The sequence below is a fragment of the Perca fluviatilis genome, chromosome 14, assembly GCF_010015445.1.
Source record: "Perca fluviatilis chromosome 14, GENO_Pfluv_1.0, whole genome shotgun sequence".
In the NCBI taxonomy this organism is placed as follows: Eukaryota; Metazoa; Chordata; class Actinopteri; order Perciformes; family Percidae; genus Perca; species Perca fluviatilis.
In genome coordinates this window covers 5,370,989-5,385,276 of record NC_053125.1, presented here as the reverse complement: position 1 = coordinate 5,385,276, position 14,288 = coordinate 5,370,989, and the positions used below count along the sequence as shown (strand labels likewise).

Genomic DNA, 14,288 nt, shown 5'->3' with positions numbered 1-14,288 from the left:
CTCCTTGGCCTGAGCCTCCTAGGAATTTGAGTATTAATATGACTGGGAGGAGTGGCTTCATTTAAACTAACATATTCTTCATGGCACAGCAATGTTTCGGTAAGACAGAATAGATCAATTTGATTATCTGATATCAAATCGTTTACTTACTGCTTTAGAAGACAGAGATCTAATATTTAATAATCCACATCTAATCTTCCTATTCTGTTCTATCATTGCAGTGGTTGTTTTAATTCCAATTAAGTTGTTAAGGATAGCCCCTCTTTTGTTTACCTTTGATTTAAGAGTGGGCGACTTCTCTAATGGAAGCACAGACGAGCGCGTAGCACTGCACCTCTGATTACTAATATCAAACTTGGGTTGTCATGGTTTACAACCGAAAATAGACTCGGTCAGTCTTTGCATATGCACAAAGTGACTTAACATTAATTTTAGTGATCTCCGATTTGCGTAATCGGGTATCATTACCACCTACGTGAAGTATGATCTTACTGTATTTACGGTTATTTTTAGCCAGCAGCTTTAGATGGGATTCTATATCGCCCGCTCTGGCCCCAGGGGGGCACACGACCGCAGCCACTTTTCTTGGAGCCGCCAACCTCACGTTTCGCAATATAGAGCTCCATTTAGAAACTACATTTATTACATATATCATTATCACTAAAGGAGGCAGAGGAATAGCTAAACATTTGACACACAGTGCAAGAGAGAGCAGGAGAGGGGGAGGAATTAGCCTAGCCTTAGGAATGGCTAAGCTAAAGTAGCTAACAGCGTTTTAACAATTGTGAGATCAGCGAGGAAGTCGCTGTAAGAGAAGGGAACTACCGTATTTTCCGCACTATAAGGTGCACTTAAAAGCCTTTAATTTTCTCAAAAACAACTTATAATCCGGAGCGCCTTATATATGGATCAACCTCTCAAGGATCACTGTCCCGTTGACGGGACACTGCGTCGCTGTAACCTCGATAAAACTTCCACTCATTTGCGTTTTTATAACTTTAAAGCATTACATCTTCAAAATATACAGCCATGCGACACACCAATTGAAAGCTTAGTTTAAGCCCACATACAAAGCATAAGATGATTTATAGCAGTTACACAACTGTTACAAAGTAACATAAAATAAACCAATTCAGCCGTAATCTGCGCAGGTGTCAAGAGTGCATCCATACCTGTTTTCGTTGTCCTTTCAGCAACAAAGTGGTATTTTGCCCAAAACTTGATTTTCATAAATCCACAAGAGTCCAAGGAAATGTAATATCCAAGCTTTATATTCCAAAACGATCTGTTCGCCTCACAATGTTGAAGTTTCTGGCCGAATCACAACGGAAAAACGCGAAACACGCGAAAGTTTTCCATTTCCGCACTTGTCATCGCCGCTAGCTTCTCTGCCCAGCTTGCTACATGATCGATGTGGGCGTCATCGTATGCCCTAGCTTCTAAGCTTTCGATTGGTAGCTCATATTAGCCAATCCGTTCAGGTTTGCCTCTGATATGGCCAATGGAAGCGGACAAGCCGATGACAACATGTCAGGGACCACGTTGAGACGATCGACATTTTCTCGGACCACCTATGGCGTTTTTCCATTACATGGTACCTGCTCGACTCGCCTCGACTCTACTCGCCTTTTTTGGTTTTCCATTACGAAAAAAGTACCTGGTACCTGCTAACAGATACTTTTTTTAGTACCACCTCAGTCGAGGTTCCAAGCGAGCTGAGGCGAGCTGAAAAGGTGACGTGAAAACCTGCAGGCTGCTGACTGGTTGGAAAGAATCGTCACTGATCACTGCATTGCTAGCGAGAGACGGCATTTTTAAATAGTTTAGCCAGCGGTGTTTTTTTGCTGCCGGAGGCTCCACGCAGAGCTTTCTCCGTAGCATACAAGTGGCCTGATGTTTATACTTGTGCGCTGGGGTGTGTGCATGTGTGATGTGTTGTTGGGGAGCTGGTGAGCGAGGGAGAAGTGAGAGAGTGACGGTGATTATCTCCGCAGCGAGTAGCGACTCTAGAGTCATATATATGTGAGAGAAACAAAGTGTCTCCTCTGTTCTTTCTGACCACGGTGGGAAATCTGGAGCAGTAAACGTTAACTATATCTTTGATATCATGTTGTTTACGGAGACGGAGAACCAGGAAATGAGTCGGGGAAAGCAACGCTACTAAGCCACGCCCACGGCAGTCACTATGACGACCAGCCACGCTGAGGCTGTACTAAAATCTGCAATGGAAAACGGACGCACAGCGCGTCGAGGCGAGTAGAGTCGAGTTGAGGCGAGTCAAGCAGGTACCATGTAATGGAAAAACGCCATTAGATTTAAATGCTATAAGGAGGGAGTGAACGGAGTTGTCAGAACGCTTAATAAAGTTTGACTTTATCCGACTGTTTTGTTGACATTCCCTTTAGCACAGCTCCATCTAGTGGATGCATAACGCAACCCCAGTCAAACGTTTGACTGCAGTATCTTCTATTCTATGCGCCTTATAATCCGGTGCGCCCTATATATGAAAACAGTTCTAAAATAGGCCGTTCATTGAAGATGCGCCTTATAGTGCGGAAAATACGGTATAAGTGCTTGAGTATAACTGGTGTAGTTTAAATGCAAACCAGGCAAATAGCCGCTAAATTAAACAATAAAGCAGAGTTGAGTACGTTTTTGCTGGAGCAGCAAACTAGCGTCCGTAACATAGGAACACCGGAAGTGAGACAATACGCTTACCGTAAACGTCAGCACGTCTATCTGCGTCGCCAATTCTCATTGTCTCCAAAATGTGCATACGCATGGGTCAGAGTTTGCATGGAGGACCGCGCATTCTCCCGTCAAGTTTGTTTTTTATAAATCACAACCTTTGCGTGGGAAGTGGCGTACACACAAAACGGGGCTGAAAATGTGCGTATGCCACTTCCCACGCAATTAATCCCACGTTTATAAATGAGACCCCAGCACCTTACGGTGCTCTGTACCCAGCCCACAGTAACCTTTTCTGGGCTGAATGGAACTGTAAAGACCGCTAAACTTAACTGTCACGTGACCATCCGGCAGTCATACAAACCCGTTCATGAATGTTGGCATAAGTTACGAGGGAATTAGGGCCTCAGAGAGCTTTGCAGGGACACTGTTGACATCAGGACAAATGTAGGACGTGTACGCAGAGTTGTTGCAGTTTAGTTTGGACAGAGCTGAGCCTGTCCAACCAATCTAAATACTTCAACCACTGGGGGCTGTGGCAGGTGGATAGCTTGGTTTGTTTGGTGGTTCTGGTGTTGTGGTTGTTTTGGCTGCTGATGGTAAAGCTGCTGGGCAGGGTGATGTCTGCGTGGGTGGAGAGAGCTTCCTGTTTGGGGGGAGTTGTTTCTGCACTCAGGTGTGGATGTACCTCAGCCTAGGGCTTTGTCCCTGAGGCTCCACGGCTCTCTCACTGAGGTGGATGTGGTGCTGTTGACAGATGTCTCTGTGGACATGGACTTTCTGCAGTTGTGTATATTTCTTTGTAATACACGCAATAAAGCCTATATTCAGATCCATTACTTCTTACATAGTCCTGCATTGAAAATGTTACCTGATTTAAAGTATGTAAGTATCATCAGGAAAATGTATATAAATGTAGACATCCTCACATTTTAGAAACTGGAAAGGATCCAGTTTCTTATTTCAGCTGGACTTGTAGGCTGTTATATTGTTGGGTAGTTTAATTTATAATTAAACATCGTATTTTATAAAATGCTTGTGTTTTGTGTGCAAAAATCTTAATTTGTAAGGTAACTAGTAACTAAAGCTGTCAGATGAATGTAGTGGAGTAAAAAGTACAATATTTCTCTCTGAAATGTAGCGGAGTAGAAGTAGAAAGTGGCATGAAAAGAAAAGACTCAAGTAAAGTACAAGTACCTCAACATTTGTACTTAAGTATAGTACTTGGGTAAATATACCTATTTACATTCCACCACTGCTTGGTAGAAGAGATGACAGAGTCACACCCCAGTGCTGTTGGTAAGTCTCTGTATCTTGCTGTCAGGTCGTTGGTCCCCGTATGGACCAAGATGTTCTTCACTTCTACTGGTGAAAATGGCATCCTCTATATACTGTAAAGTAAGGATGCACCACTTAGCCAGACGGTGAAACTGAGAAAATGACAAAAGACATTGTCAGGCATAAATACACCAAGTTGGTCCATTTTCATCATCAGTAGTTACATGCTGCTACATCCTGCTAAGGGTTGCTTAAATGAACAGCTTTCTTCTTCTGTGTTTTTATATAACTGTGTCATGTAATATACAACCTTCTGTATACTGTAGTTTCACTCTAATGTATTTATTCCAATTTTAATTTTATTGTGCTCAAGCTGTACTTTCTGTCTTGTGCAATACCTGATTTCCCCTATCTTGTCCTATCTCTAACTGTATTGTTTTAGCAACCCAACACATGGTTCTCAACAGTGGACAGACTGTATGTCTGTGTGGGAATGTGAACTGCAACATCCCAAGCTTTCTTCTTGTCAGTGTCAGTTTTGTGGTTTCTTTCTAAATGCAGTGGCTGACAGTTATAATTGGTGCATGTAGTGTTCAACACACTGCTTGGAGTACGCGCACGCGGCACAAGTCTGTAATGAACATGTACAACGGATCGAAAAAATTGTATCTGATTACAAATTCTTGTTTCAAATTTGCGCTAACTCACTGGAAGTGTATATAGTTAATAGTTTGGTCTGTGCTTTCTATTGCTATGAACTATATGTTGTTGTTCAAAAGATAGCCTTTTTCACTTAAAAAAACATAAAATAAAAAACGTACAAAAAATAATTTTGTAACTGTTGTTTCTGTTTAGATATTGAATATATTCCCACATTGTTTGCACTCAGTTTACATGTTTTAACTAAGTTCCTCATACAGTTATAGTTGGTGCATGTAGTGTTCAACATACTGCTTGGGGATGCAACGCTTACACAAGTCTACAATGAACATGTACAACGCATCAGAAAAATTTCATCTGATTACATATTCTTGTTTCAATTTTACGCTAACTCACTGGAAGTGTATATAGTTAATAGTTTGGTATGTGCTTTCTATTGCTTCGAACTATATGTTGTTGTTCAAAAGATAGCCTTTTTCACTTAAAAAACATCAAATAAAAAACGTACAAAAAATAATTTTGTAACTGTTGTTTCTGTTTAAATATTGAATATATTCCCACATTGTTTACACTTAGGGTTAGGGTTACACAGTTTACGTGTTTTAACTAAGTTAAAGGTATTGTGGAGGATTTTCTTTTCCGGGTTGGATCATCAAGACTATTGGTCCTCCTAGTTGTCAATCATTCTGGCCTATGTTTACGTAGGGCCGTCGTCGTGCGCGCGTTCCTAGGGTAGTTTTCGCCGCATGAATACTTTCAGGTGTATATGTGTGGTGAGCTACAGTGTCACGGAAAGGTATGACAAGAAGAGAAAGGCCTCTGAAGAAAGAAACAAGACTGGAGTGTTTTGGGAGAATGTTTCATACGCTGGCGTGGCTTCAAGCGCCAAGTTTCTACTCGACAGGTAAAGTTTGGCGTGCTATTTGGAGAAATCCATTTAAAATCACTGCTAGTGAAAGTTGATGTAAGCTATGATTAGCGATGCTAGCCCTGGCACAAGTCACGCACCGCACAGACACGGTAAACATCTCAATTTGTGAAAAAGTGCAAATCTTCTTCCTGAAAGTAGGCTTGTATGAGCCATGCCGACAGCAACTTGTAAACAGTGCCCTCTCGTGCACACGTTTAATAGGCGTTACGTCTCGGGAGCAGGTAGAGTGTTGCGCATGTGCATTTTTTCAAAATGTGGAGAGGGCAGATCTTTTCTAAAATTCGGGAAAATCCTCCACTATACCTTTAAATAACTTCCTCATACGTTCAGCAAATTTTCATGGTAAGGACGGATAAATTAATGTATGACTTAATGCCTAAATAAGAACAAGAATAATGAATGTGCTACTACATGAACTATCAGGAATGTACAAGAACAAATAGTATCTATTTCAGTGTTAGGACCACTTTATTTGAAGGGCCATACATGAAAAAGTCATAAAAAGTTGTTAACATTTGAAATTCAAGCACTGCTTTGACTGGTCAGTATTTTGGCCTGTCCCTTTAACTACAGAATTATCTATAAAACGCTAACTCAGAATGAATTAATAACACCTTAGTTGTTGCATTTATTAATATATTGTTTTTTGCATTAACTCATGCATGATAATATTAGTTATTGTACATTACTGATAGTTCATTAACTATTAAATTAATTAATTAATTAATGATTTCTCATGTATTTAGTATTGTTCTATGTATATATGTATTGTCTTGTCTGAGTATGTACTGTAAGTGATTTGTCTCGTGTCCCCACTCGAGGCCTGCACCTTGACGTGGTGAGTGGGCTTTAAACTAATACAGGCCTTTTTTATTTTAAATATGTTACCTGTTCAACCAATCTCATGCTAACTACCCTGCAATTGTAGAATAAATCCGGTTATAATGGTGAATTTATGAGTCTTTTGCAACATGTTTTCCAGTTTCAGCTGCTGGCATGGCACAGTCCATTATCTGCTAGATGACTTCTCTCTCTCAGACAGCGATGTCCTTGTCCTGTCCAGAGTTCATATTACTTGTCTGACTCTTTATTTGATCCAAAGATGATTAAAAACAATACTTTACAATTGTAATTGTGCAAAAATGTAATTTGTTTTGTGATAAGCTTTCTGGTATATAAAATATTACACACTTTCACATAGCTGTGAACTAACTGTATGTAATATATAAACATTTGCTACTTATATGTAACCTTACCCGTTTTGCTATTTCTTAATAAACCCTTCTATCATTGTTGATGTTGTACCGTCTATCTCATATTTCGATATGAAAGGAAATTAAATGCTTTTATTATTATCACCAGGAGGTGAAAATGAGTGCCACCATACATAACGTTTAACTTTATTACAGACAACAGGACATACAGTATATATCTATATACTATATCTATATCTGGTCTGCCGCTCCCGTATACGCTTTATCATTTCAAATTTAATAATTCTGTATTCGCTTCTAGTGAATGTTAAAAATGTTAACGTAACGTTTTAAACAAGGAGCCTTTCAGTGTTCGGGCTGGTAGGTTGATATACTCCGAAACAAATACCCGCTGAAATATTGACGTTTCTTTCGCCATGCATTGTCTATGTGAAAAGTCTTTCTGGGCCATGGGGTGCAGTACCACCGTTATCCGCTAAGCCCATGGTGGCTTTTAGACATAGCGCTCCTCCTGGGGGCTTGCTTGAGAGCGGACTTTTGTCACCGCCCCCCGCGAGTAACGGTAGGTTTCCACACAGCGAAATTTCGCTTTGCTCTCATTGAGGTTGAATGGAGACGAAATTCGCCCTGATTGAGCGAGATGAGAGCGAATCACTGAGGGGAGCGAAATAAAGTTGACGAAAGTTTAACTTTATTCAAATGAGGACCACTCGAGAACCAATCAGGTCCGCGTGTTTGTGTTTAGGAAGCCGCCGAGTTACAAAAAGGTCTGACCAAGATGGCGGAGGTCATCAGCGCGAGTATCATGAAAATTTTGATGTGATTAAAATGTTTCTACACGAACATCGGTACCTCTATCAACACAAATTGTGTTTTATATGACACACAAACTTAATTAGGGCACAGATACACCACTAAATAGATCACTGTATATGTTAGTTTAAATACTCGAACTTTTCAGCTAATCGCTAGCATGTTCGGACATTGGATTTCATTGTAGCCTAGCCAGGTAGCTAGCTAGCTAGGCTACTTGTGCATTTGTTTGATTACATGTTTTATTGGCAAACATTGACGCTTGTAGCAACACAGATTGTTGTTTATATGTCACACGAACTTAAACAGGGCGAACACACACCACCAAATAGACCACTGGAGATAGTTTAAACACTCAAAATGATTCAGCCAGCCGACAGGTCACCCGCTGGCATGTTCGGACATTGCATTTCATTGTAAGCATAGCAAGTCAGCTAGGCTACATAGCCAGGTTACCAGAGCATTTATGAGCTAACATTTTACCGATGGTTTGCTGCTGTGCATTTTTACCTCCCTGTCTTCTGACTAAAAAAATGTTGCGGTCTTGCGTGTTGTTTTCGCGACCACGCCCCCCGAGGCAAACTTTCGCTGGCCGAAATTCGCGAGGTGTTTCGCTGTGTGGAACCCTACCGTAAGCCGATCGAGGAGTGGCTCAATGTGGGTGGAGCTAAACGTTTGACTCCGCCCACTTGCCAAATAGCAATTGGCAGAGCCATTTCTCTATCACTCTGGCAATTGGTCTGAGGGGAAAACGCAGATCTTTTCCCACGTGTGAAGTTTGCTTTTCCCGTTGTTGTTTTTCTTAACCCAACCGTCCGTTGTTGGCCTCCCCCAGAGACATGGGCTCGTTTCCCGCGAATTACGTTTGCTTTCCCCGTTATCCTTATTCCCGCAACGGCGGGTGGAACCAAAACATCTACCGGAAATTTTGTAACCGACCGCCGGCGCAGGCGTGTCCGTCCGCGGGCAGCCAGTGTCCGTTGCGCGGGCAGCCAGCCGCAGCCAGCGTCCGTCCGCGGGCAGGCAGCGTCCCTCCGCGGGCAGCCAGCCGGCAACCAGCGCGTCCCGCGGGCAGGCAGCTGGCAGAAAGCGCCCGTTCGCGGGCAGCCAGCGCTCCGCCGCGGGGCGGCAGCCGGCAGCCAGTGTTCGGTCCGCGGGCAAGCAGCCAGCGTCCGGTCGCGGGCAGGCAGCCAGCGTCCGTCCGCGGGCAGCCAGCGTCCGTTCGCGGGAAGGCAGCCGGCAGGTTAGTCCGTCTGGCAGGCGGCAGGTTAGTCCGTCCAGACTTTCCCGATTGCCACTCCGCCTCTGCCTTAACAACCGTCAGTTGTTGTCTGGCGTTCCCCAGAGACCAGGGCTCATTGGGAGTCATGTTTGCTTTCCCTGTTCTTCTTTTCCTAAACCCAACCTCGTTCTTTTTTCCTTTTTACAATATATTATATTATAAAGGTGTTGCATTGACGTTTGAGAATGTGCTGCCTGATGTCCGCCACCAGATGGCGTGCCCACGGAGTCAAACGTTTAGCTCCGCCCACATTTGGCCCAACCCCGATCTGCGTACTGCAGTCAGGTGCAATTGGCCCCCGGCTACTCTCGTCTACTCTCGTCTACTTTACAGGCGAGGCGCAGTTCATTTTTTCCTGTTACACTCTCTCTCTCTCTCTCTCTCTCTCTCTCTCTCTCTCTCTCTCTCTCTCTCTCTCTCTCTCCTTCGAGGAGAAGCAACATCTGTACTCAGGTCATTTTTGACCACAGAAGAAGAGAGACAGCAACAGGGGAAGCTCACATATAAGGTAAGATACAACTACACAATAATAGCGACATTTTAGGTTAAACATTAAAGCGTTCTAAAAGCCACTTTGAGATTTGTGAAGACTTTATTCTATTTTTTTTAAAATGCAATAAAGGGAGATTCCAGTCAATTATCCTGGAAATGTACCTCTGTTGATCCAGACTATGGTACCTCTAACACAGGCCACAGTTACGGCGTTGGCCAAGGTTAGGACAGTAAAATTGGCGGAAGTATTGATTTTATTTTTTTTTAAGAATTAACTAACCCAACTATGAAGATATTTTTAAAAAGGAATACAAAAATATCTTTTCTAATTTTTTTTGTGAGAAAGAGTGGAATTAAGAAATGTAATGGAGAGACTGACTTCCACATTGAATGTCAAACAACACAGGCTGTTGTGAATCTGTCACATTCCATTCGGTAAAAACTCTGAACAAAACCTCTCTCATCTGTTTTCATTGGTATCAAACATTTGTATCAAATAGTTTCACTGTTTTCCTTGTTGAAGATTTATCTGTAAACCAACCATGAACCAATGCTCCTTTCCTCTAGGCCCTTTTCTTATCTAGTGAGTAAGTGAATGGAGCGAATTGTTAGAAAATGTATAGATTCTTGAGTCTCTCTGAACCTTTAGAACATTGTGAACTGAACCCTGCTTTGGGTCGCTTTGTTCTCCGAGATCTTGTAACTGCTTTCAGAATCAAATCACAGAGGTCAAGCCAGTAGAAGATAGGATATGGACCATATAACACAGTAAATCTGCAGCACTGCTGTTTTGCATTTTCACAACTATAATAGAGGTGCCACCAATATGAAACTGTGTTTAAAGAGAATCTTTAGCCTCTCTGGGATAATGTAGTCCTGCGTCCTTTTTTGTTGTTGCATTTTAACAAATAGAATAAACTTTCACAAATCTTAAAGTAATATTACTTGAAGAACATATCGTATCTGAGCAGTTCTCTGCAAATTGTTAAATCTGCCAGTCTCATTAAGGGTTTTATGCATGCTTTTGTTTGGTCTGACAATCAGTGATTAATTTCCTAATCTCATATCTACATTCTGTGAATAATTTAAACTAGGTCCTGTGTTGTTTGAGTTGAATGGTGTTATGTCTTGTCATTATTTTGGTTGTTTTTCTTTCCATTATGTATTGAATGTTGTTTTGTTTGGTGGTTGTTTTTAATGTAATTATGCACAGCAATTTATAGCTGCACAAGTTTTGGGTGGACTCCAGGAAGAATAGCTGTGGCTATGGCCCCAGCTAATGGAAATCCCAATAAATGAAATGAAATCAAAGTGGGTTTGAAACAGCTTTAATGATTTACCAAAATTGTCAAATCTTCATCGGGCCATCTTCCAGTGTAACAGACCGCTCTGTACCTGCAGGTACAGAGAGGTCTGGATGAAACCTTGAACTCTGCTCTATTGATAGCAGCTACGAAGATTGCTTCGACTGAAAAAAAAGGGTGCTTTAGTGCACACTATTGTTTAGATAGATAACTAGATCTTCAGTTAACTCTGCTGGAGAGTTTTATCATCTCTGCTCTAATATCTCAAAACATGGGCACATTCAATTCAATTTAATTTTTTTATAGTATCAAAAGTTTTCTCAGCACACTTTACAGATAGAGTAGATCTAAACCACATTCTATACTTTTCACTATAGTACTTTTCCTTTTACTTAAAGGTCCCATAATTCTACAAAGTGAGATTTCCATGTCTTTTTCGGTTATAAAGTAGGTAGAGGTGCTATAAAAATTCTGTGAAAGTATCAAAATCCCCAAAGAAATGCAACCTGTATTCAGAGAAGTTGCCTTTAAACGAGCCTTAAAGGGATACGCCACTGTTTGTTGAAATAGGGCTTATCACGGTCTCCCCTAGCTGTAGATAGGTGGGCCAACGCATTTTTTGTGGATGCATGGTTTTGGTCTGGTGCAACACCGGCAGTGCCACCGCTAGTTAGCTTAGCATAGTGAATGGAATCCTATGTTGCCAGTTAGCATGTTGTGAGTAAAAGTGAGCCAACAAAAGTAAAAAACTACGTAATTACTTGCACGGAGACAAAAAATGCGTTAGCCCACCTATCTACAGCCAGGGTAGACCGTGATAAGCCCTATTTCAACAAACAGTGGCGTATTCCTTTAAGGACTTCTGTACGGTTGTGATGTCACAACAGGAAAATTCAGACAGACCGTATGAGAAAAATAATGTGTTTTTTGAACATTAAAGCATGTATAAATGTTCTAGTAGAAACCTAAAATACAAGTATGAACCTGAAAATAAGGATGATATGGAACATTTAACTAAATTATCTCAATACTTCTTTCACCACTGGTTTCATTTATGTTCCTCCCTTGTTTCTTCTTTACTCAGAAAGAGCAAAGTGCCTTATTTCCCTGCTCGGTGAACCCCTTCAGTCTGAACACAAGAAGATGGCTGATAAAGTGGCTGACTTTCCCAGTGGCCCGCTGGATATCTACAGGAAAAAAGCCTCTTTCAACTGGAAGGACTTGCTCTGCTTCTTAGACAGAGAGGAAATCATTGCATTTAAGGTAGCTGTCAGCATCAAATGCTCTCTGTAGTTAGATATTTTATAGTTTAATTATATAATATAATTTAATTTATAATTTAATTATATTTTTTTTAAGTGTCACTTGTTTTTTGTTTTTGTGGCATTTTTCCAGAGGCAGACTGAAAATGGGGGGAGAGAGAGAGGGGGTTATGACATGCAGCAAAGATCCCAAGGCTGGATGTGACATGCGCTGTAATCAAGGTGCTCCTGCCATCCTTAAAAACAAATACATGTTTGATTAAAAAAAAAAAAAAAGAATCACTCATTTTCCAGTTACAGTTGAACATCGTAGTTTATTTGGTCTCACTTTATTTTACAGTACATTAATTACAGATTTAATAAGACATACTTTGTATCAAATTAGACCAATTTGGAAATAATGTGGTCTAAACCACTGAGGAAATAAACAGTTATACCCTAATTAGACACCATACACCTAAATTATGTTGTAATTAGTTTATTATTAGGATGTAATGAGCTTTACTTTGTATCAAATTTAAACAACAGCCCCCCCATCAAAGCCTTCATGGATGACCTATGAATAATATAAATAATTCTATGATTACATTTTTCTCAATGTAAATGCACACATATGCACATATGTAGAGAGTGTGTGTGTGTTTACTTTGTGCACACACATACACATGCTCTCTCTGTACACAGGGTATATACCGAAATCCTGGAGGTAAATTCAATACCTTTTAATACAATTTTTAAACCTTCTCAATATTTTTTAAAACCAACACGCCATTGAGTTACAGGTTTATACGGCAACATGTTTCTAACCATTAAACAGAGTTTGACTTGGCCAATAGAACAATTCAGATAGGGAAAGTCAACAGAACAGATTGCTTTTATTCCACCTATTGAATAAAATTTTAATAGATAGAATAAATGGTAAATTAAAGCAGTTCAAAGAAACAACCAGTCACTTATGAATTTTATTTCTTCACGGTTAAATTATTATAACCACTTAAAACTAAGTGAACCTTTTTCTGTATATACAGACACCCAAATGAGTACACATGGAAAATATTCCATGAGGCAAGTGAAATACAAGAAAACAGACATACATACAGACAAGCATTCACCATTTGAACTTGTGATGCCATTATAACCATTTGGAACTAAGTGAACTTGTGATCTCATGGTAAGTGCTTCAATTGAATTGCTTTTTCTTCCCCAACAACATGAAAAACGTAGCTAGTAATATTCACTCAGCGTTTTGTTTTGTTGTTAAACCGTGTGTAAAATGAGCGGTGACGTTAAATCACCGGTTTCATGTAATGGCACCGTCTATTTGCTGGATGGTTTTAAGGTAACTGTCGGCTAACATTAGCAGCTAAGCCCATTGACAGCGACGTTATTGTTCATATTTTGGCACAATCAATGTTTCTGACCGTAGTAGTGGTGGTCATAGTGACTGAAAGTGTGATGTGAGATGCTAAAAAGAATCTACACGCTGGTTTCAGGTAACGTTACTTTTTGACGTTCAACACCCCCACTGCTGAAAACAATTCTACAGGAAACACTGTCAACCATCACAGCATCTACATCAAGAGCTAGGAGTACATAGTATATTTTTTCAGAACTTGTTCAAATAAATTATTTACGTAAAAGCAATGACACTTCCACACTGTTAAGAGAATGCACAAAACCACCTTGCACACCGAGACCGCTACCTTACTCAATCTGAATAACCTATCCACTTCTACTGTCCCTATACAATATTTTCTTACCATGCTGAGATGCCACCTGTCAACTGCTTGCCCTGGAGGAATGTTTGCACTATACTCTTCATCTGTGTAATGCACCACTCAGGATCTCTGTTCATGTTTGTGGGATACAAACAACTTTTAAACAAAGCAGAGCTGCTGCTGGCTAACAGCGGTCTTTGGAATCGGCTTTGGCCGCAACTCTGGAAGACTTGGAGTTAATCTTTTCTTTGAGAAAAGAAAGAATGGCACTGAAGTCATTCTTAAAAAAGGAAGATGTGTTCGGAGTTTTGCCGACCGGATATGGCAAAAGTTTAATCTATTAACTAGCTCCGCTATCTTCTTCGTTGTTCTGCTTGGTTGTAGTGTGCAGAGGGAATTTGAAAGACAACCGTTTATCCTGCCCCTTGGATTGAGCCCTGCCAATAGTGTGAACCCAGACCCAACACCTTGATGTGGGTCTGGATTGTCAGGCTAAAATAGGCTATCACCCGATGCGGGATAGGATATAATATCACACAAACTTTACAAGATCAACTTAAATTTTTGCAAAAGAATTATTCAAAAAATGAATACCTCGTAAAATGACGATTAATACCTTTTAATACCTTTTAATGGACTTCATTTT

At 40.6% G+C, this 14,288-nt stretch overlaps 1 pseudogene; it reads left to right on the top strand.

Annotated features, from left to right (window-relative positions):
* Positions 1–9,269: 9,269 nt before the first annotated feature.
* Positions 9,270–14,288, top strand: part of LOC120573317 — a 58,173-nt pseudogene continuing 53,154 nt past the window's right edge.